Source organism: Amblyomma americanum, chromosome 1 (genome assembly GCF_052857255.1).
Source record: "Amblyomma americanum isolate KBUSLIRL-KWMA chromosome 1, ASM5285725v1, whole genome shotgun sequence".
In the NCBI taxonomy this organism is placed as follows: domain Eukaryota; kingdom Metazoa; phylum Arthropoda; class Arachnida; order Ixodida; family Ixodidae; genus Amblyomma; species Amblyomma americanum.
The window spans coordinates 518,801,715-518,817,160 of NC_135497.1; the positions used below are offsets into that span (position 1 = coordinate 518,801,715).

General features: G+C 50.7%; 2 pseudogenes across 1 annotated transcript in view; one reads left to right on the forward strand and one right to left on the reverse strand.

Moving 5' to 3' along the window:
• The window catches only part of LOC144116228 (inactive selenide, water dikinase-like protein), a 244,568-nt pseudogene that overhangs the window by 73,354 nt on the left and 155,768 nt on the right, over positions 1–15,446 (forward strand). The window lies entirely within an intron of this gene.
• LOC144107082 (chitinase-3-like protein 1) lies at positions 855–6,971 on the reverse strand (annotated as a pseudogene).

Genomic DNA, 15,446 nt, shown 5'->3' on the forward strand with positions numbered 1-15,446 from the left:
ATGGGGGGGCACTCAAGCCTCGCCTTTAGGGTATAATGCGAAAGCTAATGGGTCAATGCCCCACATATATAGAACTGGGCATCCTGTACATAGCATTCATAGAACCCTGGGAGTCCTCATACCACTCCTGGCGCAGTGGTGCAGCGGTTACGCAATGCGCCACTAACCTGTGATGGCTGATGCTGCCACTGGTGGGACATGTGTGATCCAGGTTTCTCTTCTCAGCAACCTCTCTTGACTAATCATTAATATAACTGCCATGGTGGGCAGTTTGCGCACAGTCCTGTGAGCACATTGTGATGACGCCACAAGGTGACATGACTTAGCTGGCCCACCCACTTTCTATCTTGCTTCTCTGGGGATTTTTTGCTTACTGTGGCCGATGCCGATGTCGAATGTTCTGCCACATGAACTCCCTAATGATATCGCGTTAAAAGCACCAGTGTTTTTATATTCCCGTGCACATTGCAAAAGCCCACATGGCCAAAAACAATCTGGAGTACACCAATACAGCTGCCTCACAACCGACCGTCTATATTGGGCGCATAAAAGGGCAGTGGCCAGTAGCCTTCCCCCATATGCTAGCAGACCCTTCTCGTCTGCCGTCAGGGAAGAAAAGTCCTCTTTATTATAATGTACGGGGTGTAAAATCTCTTTGTTCATCTGCTCAGACAGCTTTCGCTGTATGAATCGTCTCTGGATACATTCAAACACGCCATTATACTGCAAAGACCGACATGCATCTTGGCTTCAATGTAAAACATATATTTTACATCCACGTGGCATTCATTCAATCTGGGCCCACGAAGTAAGTGAAGCCAATGAATCCCTGCGCAGAGTGAACGTTTCTCGCGGTCGCTGAACCCAGCAATTGCCATGTGCCCTCTAGGCCTAACCAGAATCATCTAGGAGCTCGCCATAGCAGCAGTGCTCCGGGACGTGGCGGTCGTTGACGACGCTGACTCGGGCAGGCTGAGGTTCGCCGATAGCCTCTTGATGGGCCGGTCCAGTTCGTTGAGCGCGTTGTGCAGCTGTCCCAGCAGCTGTCCCATTGCGCTGGCTGCAGTCGCCGTTGCAGTCCATGTCAACGGTCAACACGGATATACCGCCCATACGCATTCGCTTGGCGAACAGAACCTGCGCGGTATTCGTCGACCATTAACAAGCAAGCAAGCGTAAACACCACAAACCCGGAAAGCGTACCCGTCCGACGGCTCACTCACTTTGGCCTCGGCTGCTGAGCCCAAGGTTGCGATCTTGAATCCCGGCCGCGTCGACCGCATTTAAATGAAGGTGAGGAACGCTAAACTCTGTGGCAGCTGTTGACCGCGTTTTGCGCATGTGGTGCTTCCGCATAGTTTTGGTCATGTGCAAAGTTTAGCTACCACTGCGTTTAGCGTTTTTATGGATAGCATAAGAGTCCCATGTCTCCGCACTCAGCAGTGGTGTCACGCCTTAAGCCCAGCAAGGTAAAAAGTGGCACCTTAGCATACGCTAGAGCCACCTGCCAAGATGGAAGAGGCAGCTGCGACCTGCCACTGTTGGCAGACGGCAGTGCAGAAATGAGCATCATCCTCTCCTCTGCCAGGGGAGAGGAGAGAAAGTAAGCAAGGCGGCCGCTGTGGGAAGAACCTTGTCATATGCCACGGCTGGCAGGTGCAAAGTCATGCACGGCTCCTTACAGTGAGGTTATGTTCTCGCATGGTCACAGCTTATAGTGATTAGGTGTCCAAATTTTCGCAGCTCAGCGTAAACGACAGTCTTTTTAAATGGTGTGTGTAACTAGTACGAGTTAACATGTGCATGACTTCTTCATTTGTCTTGAAGTGTTTTTTACACCCCCACAGCTGCTTTGAATGCACTGTCGATAGAACCGTGCGGTTACCTCGTGTCACATTAACACCAGTTCGACCGCTATGAACAGCACACCTCTGCGGTCGCTCTAATGATTGCAAATGTGTTCTGTCTGTTGCATGCCCTATAGTGGCGACAGCGCTCTCTCGCTCCTATCTTCTGAAGTGCTTGTTCTCAACGTGCCGCTTCTCCTCTCCCGCAAACTTTCAAAGCGCGTCTCGCCAGCCGCGTCGAGCGCGGAAGGTGGTGTGCCTCTCTTCCGCAGTGCTGAACGGTGTGGACGGCGCACGACGGCATTTTTTTATGGACTTCTTACCGGCAGCTCTCGCTGTAAACCGTGTGCTGTGCGACTTGTGGCCGCGTTAAAGAACCCCAGGGTGCCTAAATTTATAGAGCCCTCCACTACAGTGTCCCTCATAGAAAGAAATGAGACGCAAAGACAGCTGAGCCACAAACAGCACTGTAAGAAGCTGTTAGCCAGGGGAACCTCAATACTGGGTCTTGTTATTAATTTCGAAGGCGCGAAGAGTTTTTGCTGAAGTCTTAATAAACCTCGCTTGTATTTCCTCTCTGGGAGGTAATATGCTGGTCTTATTTGTGTTGCCACCTCAGTTTTCTTCTTTTCGTTGGTGATAGTACAGATTTGGGACTTTAAAGCTCATATAACTCAGAAACGTGCCTTCAAGCCATGAACGCTGCACAGTCACTGGCGCTTTCAGTTTTGTGATGTGGCATCAACATGTCAGCAATGCATTCGTAATGTTGGAGACGACGTGACAATCTAACTCTGTCTATATCCAGCTTAAGCCTATCGCATAAGTGCGTGAGGGTAGTTCCACTCCTGAACAGCTGTTCGAGTATACGTCCGCGAAAACTTTATGGCCCTAATTCTGCGTTGCGGAACTTCGGATGCTACAATAACAAGACACGGGTAAAGAGCACGGGGTATAGAATGTAGGTAACGATAAGGGAAGAAGTGTAGGTTTTCGCTGTACACGTGGGTCTCAAGCATGGCGGCCACTACCTGTGACGTCTGTGCAAGCCACCACACAGGAATGTGCTGAAGCATGCGCCACCCTGATTTTCAAGGCGTGCTTCACGGATATGTTTTACAGGCAAGCAGTAGATTGAGTGCGACCCTTCGCAAATCAGAAACATTGTGAGCTAGGATACACGCACTGACGTTGTTGAGAATGGTGGCCTTGTTGTCATAGCCAATCCACTGTCCTTTGTCCCGGTTGACGGCGATCTTGCAATCGGCCTCCTTGTTGTACAGCGGCACCGACAGGTCGGAGCTGAATTCGAGGCAGATCTGCGCACGCGTGCACCGCATGCACGTGGTCAGTGGGCATCTTGTGTGCATAGACATTGTGCAAAAGCGCCGCGAGTGTAACTGTAGCACGTTTATTATGGTTGCATCTAGTAATACAGTGTTTAGCACCGCGCCGTACGGTAAGCACGCTAACTACGGTAATTCCAACCGTACGGAAAATATGCCTAAGCAAGCATGGCGGCATTAGCAACGACAACGCTTTAACATATTCACCTCTCCTATGCTCTCTAGATAGTGAAGAGAAGTGACTTTGCCATAAGGCAGGCTATATCAGCCCTAGAATTGACAGTGCAAGGAAAACTACCGTTGTACACGCATCTTAGCCGAATTATACACCGGACGAAACGAAATCCTCCCGGACACAGATCCTCTACGGCCATTTTAGAAAGACACAGTCGAACCTTGTCATGACGAAACGGTTTATCACGAAAAATTGAACATAACTAGGCACTGGCGATTCTCCTTGGAAGCTCGGTCAATACGGGCTATAAAGAACCATTTCTTTATAACGAGGTTCAGTTGTATATCTATCGATGATGAGTGCCGTTGGCGGCGGTATTGTGAAACGTGCGAAGAAGCGATTAGTGGCCATGGCGACGACTAGCATTGGTGGCTGCGTAGAGAAGACATGACATAAGCACTTCGAAATAGACGAGCAGCCCGCGCTCGTTGGTGAACGGTCCCGGGGGCGCGGGTCCACGGACGCTGGCTCGCAGCTCGTAGCGCCCACTGTTGCGTAGCCTGTAGGCGTAGCCGAACAGCGCCAGGGCTACGCGCTGCCGGAAGTGTAGCTCGCCGAGGAACGCCTCGCACGCCTCCACCTGCGCGTCATCCATGCTACGTTGGATTAGTGCCTGGACAAAATTGAAAATTGGTCCTTTAGTAAAAGAAATGGCGTAGTAATTGTCTCGCATATCTCGGTGGACACCGGAACCGCGCCGTAAGGGAAGGGATAAAAGTAGGAGTGAAAGAAGAAAGGGAGGAAGAGGTGCCGTAGTGGAGGGCTCCGGAATAATTTCGACCACCCGAGTATCTTTAACGTGCACCGAAATCGCACAGCACACGGGCGCCTTTGCGCCTCGCCTCCACCGAAACGCGGCCGCCACCGTCTGGTTCGAACCCGGGAAATCTGGCTCATTAGCCGGGCACTCTATCCACTGAACCACCGGGGCGGGAAGTGCGTAGGTGCAATCCTGAAAACCTGCGCTTGTACAGAATTTCTAGGCTAAGCGATGTGGCGAGTGGGCCACCTGCCACTTACTATACAGACGAGCATCGATCGCCATTTCCCTTTGCAGTAACGCATTAATAATCCGTGTGAAACCGGAAATCAGGCATCAAGAGCTAAAACAAAATTTGTTCCTCGACTAATCGGTTCGTGTCGCTTGGAAGGTATTTAACGCGAACAAAAAACAGTTGAAACCTATCCTGTCTTTCGCCTGTGGTGATTACGGCACAGCAGTATGGATGGGCGAACATTGGACTCCCAGAGGTGCCTCTGACGCTTAGACTCTATTGCATAGTGGCTTCTTCGATTTCTTGCCGGCCGCTAGAACGCACTATTGTAGTAATGCTAGTGGCCCAGTTGGAACCAGTCGACAGACCCGTGCTCTTTCTTTTCTTCATATGATCAGAACAGGATCATTGGGCTTTATGGGCAGCCGAACACTGCGCGCTGAATTTTTTTCGAGACTGAGATATGTCCCGAACATTAATTCCGCGAAAGGTGCTCTCCTTCTTATACCTGCCTATATCGGCTGCTAGTCGACGGGCTCCAACTGGGCCACTATCTCTGCCACACCCTGAACACGAATAAACGTGTATGGAAGTGAAAATTTATCCGGGTTTGAACCCGATCGAAGCGGCCGCGATTAGATGGAAGCGAAACGCGCAAAAATCGATTTTTTTTAAAAAAAGACCCGCCGCGGTGGCTCAGTGGTTAGGGCGCTCGGCTACTTAGCTGGAGTTCCCGGGTTCGAACCCGACCGCCGCGGCTGCGTTTTTATGGAGGCAAAACGCTAAGGCGCCCGTGTGCTGTGCGATGTCAGTGGACGTTAAAGATCCCCAGGTGGTCGAAATTATTCCGGAGCCCTCCACTACAGCATCTCTTCTTTTCTTCTTTCCCTCCCTCCTTTATCTGCGGTTCAGGTGTCCGCCGATATATGAGACAGATACTGCGCCATTTACTTTCCCCAAACACCAATTGGGGAAAGGAAATGGTGCAGTATTTGTCTCACATATGGGCGGACACCTGAACCGCACTGTAAGGGAAGTAATAAAGGAGGGAGTGAAAGAAGAAAGAGGTGCCGTAGTGGAGGGCTCCGGAATAATTTCGACCACCTGGGGATCTTTATTAATAATAATAATTGGTTTTTTGGGGAAAGGAAATGGCGCAGTATCTGTCTCATATATCGTTGGACACCTGAACCGCGCCGTAAGAGAAGGGACAAGGGAGGAAGCGAAAGAAGAAGGGAAGAAGGAGGTGCCGTAGTGTAGGGCTCCGGAATAATTTCGACCACCTGGGGATCTTTAACGTGCACTGACATCGCACAGCACACGGGCGCCTTAGCGTTTTTCCCCATAAAAACGCAGCCGCCGCGGTCGGGTTCGAACCCGGGAACTCCGGATAAGTAGTCGAGCGCCCTAACCCCTGAGCCACCGCGGCGGGTCTGGGGATCTTTAACGTGCACCGAAATCGCTCAGCACACGGGCGCCTTTGCGTCTCGCCTCCATCGAAACGCGGCCGCCGCGGTCGGGTTCGGACCCGGGAACTCCGGATCAGTAGCCGAGCGCCTTAACCACTTAGCCATCGCAGCGGGGCAAACGCGATGTCAGTGCGCGTTAAAAAACCCATTTGGTCGAAATTATTCCGGAGCCCGCCACTACCACACTTTTTCCTTCCTTCACTCTGTCAGTCCCTCCTTTCACGTTAAAAATCCCAGGTGGCCGTGATTATTCCGGAGCAGGCCTCCACTACGGCACCTCTTCCTTCCTTTCTTCTGTCAGTCCCTCCTTTATCGCGTCTCTTACGGCGCGGTTCAGGTGTCCGCCGAGATGTGACATAGTTACTGCGCCATTTCCTTTCCCCCAAAACCAATTTTCATTTCCGTTTCTTTTTCTAGGGCACAAATCTTTTGGGGGCAAGGTATTCTGGCCATGTTCCGCAGTAGATTTCGATCACTAAATATACTGTGTAGACAACGATGATATAGTCTCTTTGCGAAGCGTAGAAACTTGATGCAGTAGGCAATGGGCGGAGGCTTTTAAACGCGGCACCGGAGGTCCTGAGGTTAGCAAAAAGAGGAGGTCGAAACCTCGGTTGAAACCTTCGTAACTGATAGAAATTCGCATGTTTTGAAGAGGGGAATTTGTTTGCGTCGCCAACCTTAAGTATTCCGCATTTTTCGAGGTGGAAACTTGTGCATGGGCTCGGGCAACATACCCTGCCCGTAGAGGACAGCTTACTCCATTTGTACTCTTTTCGTGTTTAGAGCGCGCGTTAACAGAAGAGAGTTGCGAGGAAAGACTGAAAGAAGAGACGCTCGTCGCAACAACCGAGGATAGCGCTGCTTCCTTCCTATAACATTGAGTCCTTATCGCCCCAATTCAGTGAAACGTTCTCGGTGCTGCTTTCGCTGTAGCCATTGATGACCACCAATAGAAAGCCTCTTGTGGAGCTGACAGCAATACCGCCTAGCAGGTCTTCCTTGAAGATGATTGATGGGACGGCCGTCTTGAGAGTGTCTTCCTTCGAGTACGCGTTGACAATCAGCAGGCAGCTCATGCTACAAGGAAGAGCGCAACAACGACGTCCGTTAGGCGGTTTAGCAGCGCTGTACCGGCACGCAATAAACCAAAGCCGGGGGCGGGCGAAGGGGGCGGTTACGTGTAACTGGAGAGGTAGCAGTATCGGCACCATTTGTTTTTCGATGTTTCTTTGACGAAAAAGTAGGGTCTCCTCATAGAGGCCTCTCCTCAAATTATTATTATTATTATTAATCAGCGAGACATGCCGGTCTAAGCCTTTAGATGGCTTGTAGGCTTGCATAACAGTAATGCTAATAACAGTAATAATAAGCGCCCAGCTGCTTTCAAAAGCCGATGGGGGTGGCCGCCTCGTCGCTCCTAGGAAGTAGAAATAATAATAATATTCTACTTCCTCGGAGCGGCGAGGCGGCCACCGCCATCGGCTTTTCAAAAACCGCTTCCACGCTTTCGCCCTCGCCCTTGTGTTGCAGGCCCAGCGTGACGAGAACACCCCTCTGGATCCAGTGCGGGCGCGCAACGACGCCGCTGTGAGCTCCGCAATTCTACCCTGAAAAGAAGTCCCACCGGCGAGTTGGGCACTCTTTCGGCTGGGAATGCGCGCGTCCTGTCGCGAACCGCTGAATCGCTGAATATAACTCGAGCTAAGACAGGCGTGGAAATCACCATTCCTGCTTAAGTCCTTTCTTTTCTTCGCTGGCAGTGGTTACCCGCAAAACGAGGCCTTGTATAAAATATGCGTATTCCCTAAGCCCGATTTTCTCGAAGTAGCGCTCCTGAAAGCTTGTTTGTCACTAACGCTGCGAAGAGTTTGAAATGAATTCTTTACGGCGGTTGTATTGCCTTTCAGTATAACGCGCTTTAGGTGAAATGCCCAAGATGGAGCGTTGTTTTCTGTTTTTCCACTTGGAAACACTTGGATGATTTGAGAAAGCTATATAACTTTCTTTTATATTGCCCTGAAAGCTCTCATATTTGTATTGCGTGTTAGAGCTTTGCGGATGTAAATATTTGATGCATTTATGCGCCGTAGGTACTGTGACGCACTTTGCGTCCTCGACATGCCTGCGGTTCTTCAGATTTTTCCTTTGATTTCCGCGACTTGTCTTCAGTCGTTTTAGAGTACGTTTGCGGAGTTTTAAGGCGATTTACTCGTTTTTAAGAGCATAATGCGCTTTCGCACGCACAGGGCCTGTTAAATGGTAAACAAATTCAAACGAGCACCATTTGAGATCTCCAAGGTATTAAAATTGATTTAGAACTAAACAATTTGACACATTTGCCCGTCTGGTTGGGTTTTAACACTTATAATAAACTGCACATCTCCAACCAAAGATTTTAAATTTAACCCAACGTTTCGAAGCCGACTCGGTTCCTTCATCAGGGGTGACTGAGGGCAGTAGCTAGCATCTGGCGGGGAGGAGGGGGTCAATGGAACGAAAGCTATGATGGGAAAGGCGTGGGGGGAGGGGGAGGAGGGGGAGGGGGGGTGAAGGCTGTTAGTCACGTTGTCGCACAGCGGGGATGTGGTCAATAGCGACTTTTTCGTTGAGTTGATGTGCAGTTCATTATATTAAAATTGATGTTCATGGCGTCACCAAGCATTGGTCACAAAACATTCACGCATGACATGCTCGACGGATCCCGCAAATGCCACTGTGCATTCTACTACGGAGAATCCCCCTCCCGCAAAAAAAAGGGGGGGGGGGAACGTTAACGAACGCTAGGGAACGAGGAAGGCGAAAAAGTGGTCATGCAGCCGTCACGACATCTCCAAGTGTAGTGTGATGGACCTTCGGAATGTGTTCGCCTACAAGTATGAGAATAATAATAGTTCTATACTTCGTCTCACAAGATGTTTGCAGCACTACGGAAGGTAGAGCTCTCTCGTCCAATCAGGGCTGCAGAAACGCAGAAAATAGTCCCTCGAATATTTGAGGAGTGTATGACTATTAATCAAAACAATAAGCATTGCAACTAAAAACATGATTTGGACAGGTATATTTAAATGGTAGGGAGTGTTTCAATCACTGGTGAAATTACCAGACAAAGCCCGTACGGACACAGCTCTGCGGAGGCCTGCTGCGAGGTAGTGATGCGTCGCCACTTTCCAACATGGCGTCGGACGAGTCTGTTGTGTCTCCTGTGTGCTCTACACCGACAGTGCGCTGTTTCCCCAAGCAGGCGAAGCAGGTGGCTTTAAATGTTCTTGAAGCGCTTCGCGTCGAGTGCGGGGGCAGTTGGAGTACAAATGCGCTCATCAAGAGGACGGCAAAACTCACGCAGGTGAGCGAGCGAACGCTTTACAAGTGGACAACGGAGACGTTGAACGCGGGCCGAGTGTTGTCACCGAAGAAGCGTGCTGGCGGAAGAGGCCGCGAGCGGACGAAGAAGCTGGACGATTTTGACCTGAGCGTGTTGCGAAGGGTGGTACACACCTTTTTCCAGAGAGGGGAAATTCCAACTATCGCGAAGGTGGTTGCGCATTTCGAAGAGGACGAAACGCTACCGACCGTGTCCGCAGCGACAATGCAGAGGATGTTGAAGAAACTTGGCTTCCGATATAAGAAGCGCTCTCGGAATGCGATGTTAATCGAAGCGACGCACATTGTGCAGTGTCGCCGCCGGTACCTGCGCCAGATAGCGGAGCTGCGACGCCAGGGTAGGCCTATTTTCTTCACCGACGAAACGTGGGTTAACGCCGGCCACACGCGAAGTCGAGTGTGGACTGACTGCACCATCCAATCTGCACACCAAGCGCATCGATCCGGACGGTCGACTGGTCTACAAAACCCCAGTGGCAAAGGTGGCAGGCTTATTGTGACGCATTGCGGTAGTGAGCAAGGTTTTGTCGAAGGCGCAGCGGAAGTTTTCCGAGCGAAGAAAAACTCGGGCGATTACCACGAGGAAATGAACGGGGAACACTACGAAAACTGGTTCTCCAGGAGACTTCTCCCACTACTGCCACCCGGCAGCGTTATAGTGATGGACAACGCGCCATATCATTCTGTGAATCAGGATAAAGTGCCGCGGATGAGTAGCCTCAAAAAGGACATACAGGCTTGGCTGTCCGGAAAAGGTGTCGCGTGGAGCAGCGGCATGGTGAAGGCCGAGCTCATGCAGCTTGTCAGCAATGTGAACACAGGTGGGGAGCAATACTGTGTCGACTGCATTGCTAAAGCTGCTGGCCATCTCGTTGTGCGCCTGCCACCGTACTACCACTGCCAACTGAACCCGATAGAGCTTGTCTGGAGCGACGTCAAGGGTTTCGTGGCCAGCCAAAACAAGACGTTTAAGCTCCAAGACGTCGAACCTCTGGTTTGGCAAGGCATCACGCAAGTGACTGTTGAGAAATGGAAGAATTACGTGCAGCATATTATCAGTGAGGAAGATGTGATGAGAAAACTGGACCACATCATCGACGATGTTGTTGACCAGGGACCGGCCATTGTTGTCAACCTGGAGGACGACACAACCAGCAGTGCTGAATTCAGTTGTTATGAGGACGATGAGATGATCGAACCCGTTTAACGTGCGTTGCCTCTCGCGCAGCACATGGGCTTGTTTTGCATTTCGCCACCATCGACACTCGGCTGCCTCGGCACGCTGGAGTAAATAAATTTATATGCACATGACACGATTACTGAAATTTACTGCGACGCGACAACAGAGGAACTGATGAGAACAGTACCCTGGTTGTCTCACATATATCGGTGGACACCCGAACCGCGCAGTAAAGGAAGGGATAAAGGAGGGAGGGAAAGAAGAAAGACAATATCTCGGTGGACACCCGAACCGCATCGTAAAGGAAGAGATAAAGGAGGGAAAGAAGCGAGAGAAAACTGAAAATTGAAAGTTGGATTTTGAGGAAAGGCGCGGCGCTGCGCGGTGGAACACCTGTGGCTCGGTGCTACTATAAATAGAGGTAGAAAGAAGCCACCTGGACATCAGGTGGATCGAGCCACAGGCGCGTAGGAACACACTAATGTAGTGTGCGCCATCCTGATTGGACGAGAGAGCTGTACCTTTCGTAGTGCTGCAAACATCTTGTGAGACGGAGTATAGAATACAGGAAAAGTGTGTGAAACGAAAGTTGTACGCTGTTCACGGTGAAGAAAAGGGGAGTTGTCTAAGCGGTAGTTGGCGTAGAGGAGAACACGACTGTGGAAATCCTCGAAGTTCATGGAGCAAGCATGTAATATTACTTCCCATGGAGGTCATGCAAGCTGCGGTGCAGTCGTACTCCGAATGCCTGGAAGCTGTGATTAATGTAAAATACGAATAAACTGAATGAAAACCATTGTGTCATGTTGCAGGGGCCAGTAAGCAAATACTAGCAAAGAACCCTTCAATCTCGATTCGCTAAGAAGAGGAGTATGATGGTAAAACGATGTTGGCACATTTATGACGCACCCTGCAAATCTGTATATGATTTTGGTACTGGCTTTTGTAAAGAGCCTCCCTTCGCCATTCACTGCTAAGGTTTGGCTATCAAACTTCATTACTTTGCCCGCGCATTCTTTCTGCGTCCATGGAAATGAAACTTCAACAGATGAGCCTTAATAGTAATCGCATAAGGGAAAGAACTCGGAGCTATGGAATATATTTGGGTGAGATGAACGGACAGAATATGTGCACGAAGCAGCACTGCGTGCGCCATAGGATGCCACCTAGCTCAAACGTGGGGAAGCAGTTGACCCTGTTTGTGCGCCCGAAACCGTGCAGCTTCGCTTTCTTCCCGCGACTGCCTGCATGCAGGAGCTGCACAGTGCGGGAGTGTAGCGCTGGGGAACGGACGTGTCGGCCTTCAACCGCATCATCGCCACTCAGAGCTACGAGCAGCTGCGGCTTGTTTTCCGCGAATACAACGCACTCGCCAACCACACTGTGATGGAGGCCATCAAGAGCGAGATGAGCGGCGACCTCAAAAACGGCTTCCTCGCCATCGGTGCGTACTGCTCGCCTGCACGTTCGGCGCCTCGCATCTGTCAGACTGGCAAAAGGAACCCCTCTTTGGCCCTGGGTGGCTTAAAACGTTCCATGGAAGGCGTTGTGGAAGAACTGGAGGCCATGAAAGCCTGCTTCCACTTCCGATGTGTAGTAATGTACAGTGCGTCCATTCGTGCCAGTTGCTACGCTACGCTTCATTGCAGAACGTTCTTTCAGCCGACATCTCTGAGGGAGCCGTATTAATGGGCAGAGAATTGGAAAAAAAAACCGTCGCAATAGTTCTGCAGTGGCCGCCCCGAAACAAAATATCAGGCCGTAATTAACTGGGGAGCTTACAGGCGCGCATGCGCCCCCTATGTGCCAGGAATTTCACATACTTCAGCGCTTCGGTGTCAACCAGTGGCGTTAGAAGTTTACTTTTCTGCCCACACATGGCGTGGCAATCTGCAAAATTCTATATTTTGGGTCATCACCCTGTTTGGTTTTGAACAAGACGCCTCCGGGGGCTTGCGCTGCCCAAAAGGGGTTACAGGGTTACGCGCGGGAAGCGCTTTCGGAGCCCTGCGCGTTTGTTTGCGTCATGAGCGATGCCACCAGAGAGCCAGGCGATTCGCGACTGGCACCTAGCTGCCCACTGCATTGTCGGAAAACGGCCCTAGCCGGCGGCCTTTCTTGCCTACACGTCGGCGAACCTCGCGCTGATACTGTCAGAGCCTTCGGATATGTATCGAGCTGCCTCAGTTCAGTTATAGTCGTACGTGTTTTGTGCTTGTGTATATGCGGTCTGCCGTCCTATACAGATGTCCACACCTTTCTATACAGCGCTCGAGCCACACCTGCCGTTGGGCCCTGGGTTCGAGATAGCTTGTCGCTGTGCGTGCCCTGAGCGTGCTACGTTAAGCCCTAACTCGATGGGCACATCCTACGCGTACGCGCAGAGCGCCTGTGCGCCCAGCGCCGCGTCGCGACGGGCGTCGCAAGTGGTGTGCACCTCCATAGCCTGTCGCTGACTCGCGCTCGTGCGCGCCCTAGCACGTTGTTGCTAGACCTCATAGATTGGAACTGGCCAAAACAGTTATACTGCCACTTGAAATCTTTAGATTTTGAAAGTAGCAAGGCAAGTTATGTAATATATAAACTGAACTGCAGTTTTAATAGTAGCTTTTCATTCAAACTGGCACGTATTTCAGTGCAGTTTTCTCAGGCCTTTATTTTAACCAACAGCATCATGGAGCTTATTTTTGTGGTGTTTGTGGCTGGCAAGCCACAGCGAGCGGCGCCTCTCAACAGCAGCGATTAATTTTTCATTGCTTATTAGGTACGACATGTTTGCGCAGGGGACTGTCGCAGCTCGTTGACAAAACAAAATCAGTCGGCGCGCCACGGAGGCTCATTCCGGATATTGCGGGAACTGTGCCCTCTCATTGGCCACAAACCAGCGAGCCACTTCCGGCGCGTGCGCCAGCGCGCCGCCAGGGCCGAAAATATCTGACATGAACAGATATCTAGCAACGCGCACGCCTGCGCGCGCGTCTCGCTTTGCACATGCGCAGACAGGATCCAGCGTACGCCCGTGCGCGTAGGCGCTCAGCCGGTACGCGTAGGATGCTTCCATCGAGTTGGGGCTTTACTGTTTCGCACCACAGTTGCCGATTTTCGCTGTGAGACTCGGCCGCCGCCTGGGGCGCCTTTTCGAGCGACGGGCAGGAGTGGTGGCGCCCCACGCCTGTTGCGTGTATCGTGCGCGGCGACGCAGCATGCAGTGAGCATTAGCGCTTCCGCCCGCCGTTACAGCCAGCGCCCACCAGTGGCGAACGGGGCGCAATGCAACCACGCCTTCTAGCTTGTGACTCGACAAAGCTGAACACTCCATGCACGCTCAACGACAAACAGAGGAGGCTACGAACAACCTGCCTTGAGTCGGGAAGGGCACGCCACTCACGCGCTCTTTGGACTGGTTTATGGGCGTCTGTACTTCTACTGCGTTTATGTGCCTTACGATATTTCCGGTGAACAAATGATTAAATGGTAGCGGCACTTAACTGGTAGGCATGAGTGGTCCTATATTGAGACTGCTTGCGGTCTCTCAAAATGAACTCGAAGAGGAATTCGTACAGGCCAGGAATCACTCCGCCGTGCGCGGGTTCATTTTCTCGCTAACCAAAGGCTTACCAGTCAGCACGATGGCAAGACGGGCGAGTTGGTGATACATACTTGTGCGAAAATAGCGAAATAGGCGAGGACAACAAGGAAAGAAAACAACAGGACCAGCGCTAACTCACAACTGAAGGTTTGTTCACAGGAAGCAAGGAAGATAAAGAGGGCAAACAAGCAAGATAGCAAAGCAAACAGACGTGCAGCTACGTGGAATCGAGGAAACGAACCTCACTGCCATGCAGGCATACCGACGGGCTGCTAACACACAATCTAGGTTTTTTCGTCTTGTAAAAAGCCTTCATAATCTCCCTGGTTAACTGTGTTGGGTAACTGTACAATACATCACTGTGATGAAAATAGGGAAGCAAGATATGCAGTCTCTAAGATGATTAGTCAGGCCAAGCTGGCGGCTATCGCTTTTTTCGGTTCGCAACTTCCGCGTCTTGTGGTAGACTGTTGCTACAGCAAGGACTTGTATCTGCCTTTTTGATAAATGCAAGGATGATGCGAGAGCTGGCGACGGTGATTCAAAGACGGGGTGTTGTTTATGGCACGCCAAAAATTCGTTTCGCGCCTATATATTTATAAGCTGGCGCATATGTTTTCTTTCTGTCAGTAAAGAGAGCTGATCAACGGTTTGGAACATTCTAAGTGGTCCATGAGTGTGGAAATCAATTGAGCTATCTGGTTAGAACGAAAAAGGAGCTTAGCTTGTTTGCGGTGGACTTCATTCAAATCTTGATGGGCGCTGATTAAAATTACTATTTTCGAGTGCACTCTGGCTGCCCATTCGTTCAAGTAACGCATGCGGCATGTTTACTTGCAGTCGATACGTGGTGGCACGCTTAAATCCGGCTTTTTTATTTGCAGTTAAATAAGACTAGACTTGAACTATGCATGTCTGGACTATGCAGTTTGCTCAAGGACTTGTTTACTGCTCTTGAAGTGAACACCAGCTTGAAGGAGCTACGCAATGCCTTCGGCACAGTTGATGCTAGCTGCGTAGTTGCTTTGGGCTCTGCAATTTCCAAGAACGCCTGCCTGCTCTACCTGGGCTTGTGTGGGCAAATTGCCGATTACTGCATAGCGTGCTTGGCAAAGGCGATCTCACAGAACGCCACACTAGAAAAGCTGCACTTCGAGGGCTGCAGTCAAGGCTTCAACGGCGTCTTGGCTTTGTGTGATACGCTACGCACCAACAAGACTTTGAAAGAGGTGGGGCTTCCGCACTTCCTAGCGGGTGACTCAGAAAGGTACGACATCATCCGTCTAAACCTATTTTTTGTTGACTGTTTTTTGAACAGTAATTCCTAAAAAGTTTCATATTTTGATGACACTTAAATATTATTTTTGATAGCGAAGTCAAGGGAATAATGTGACTGTTATT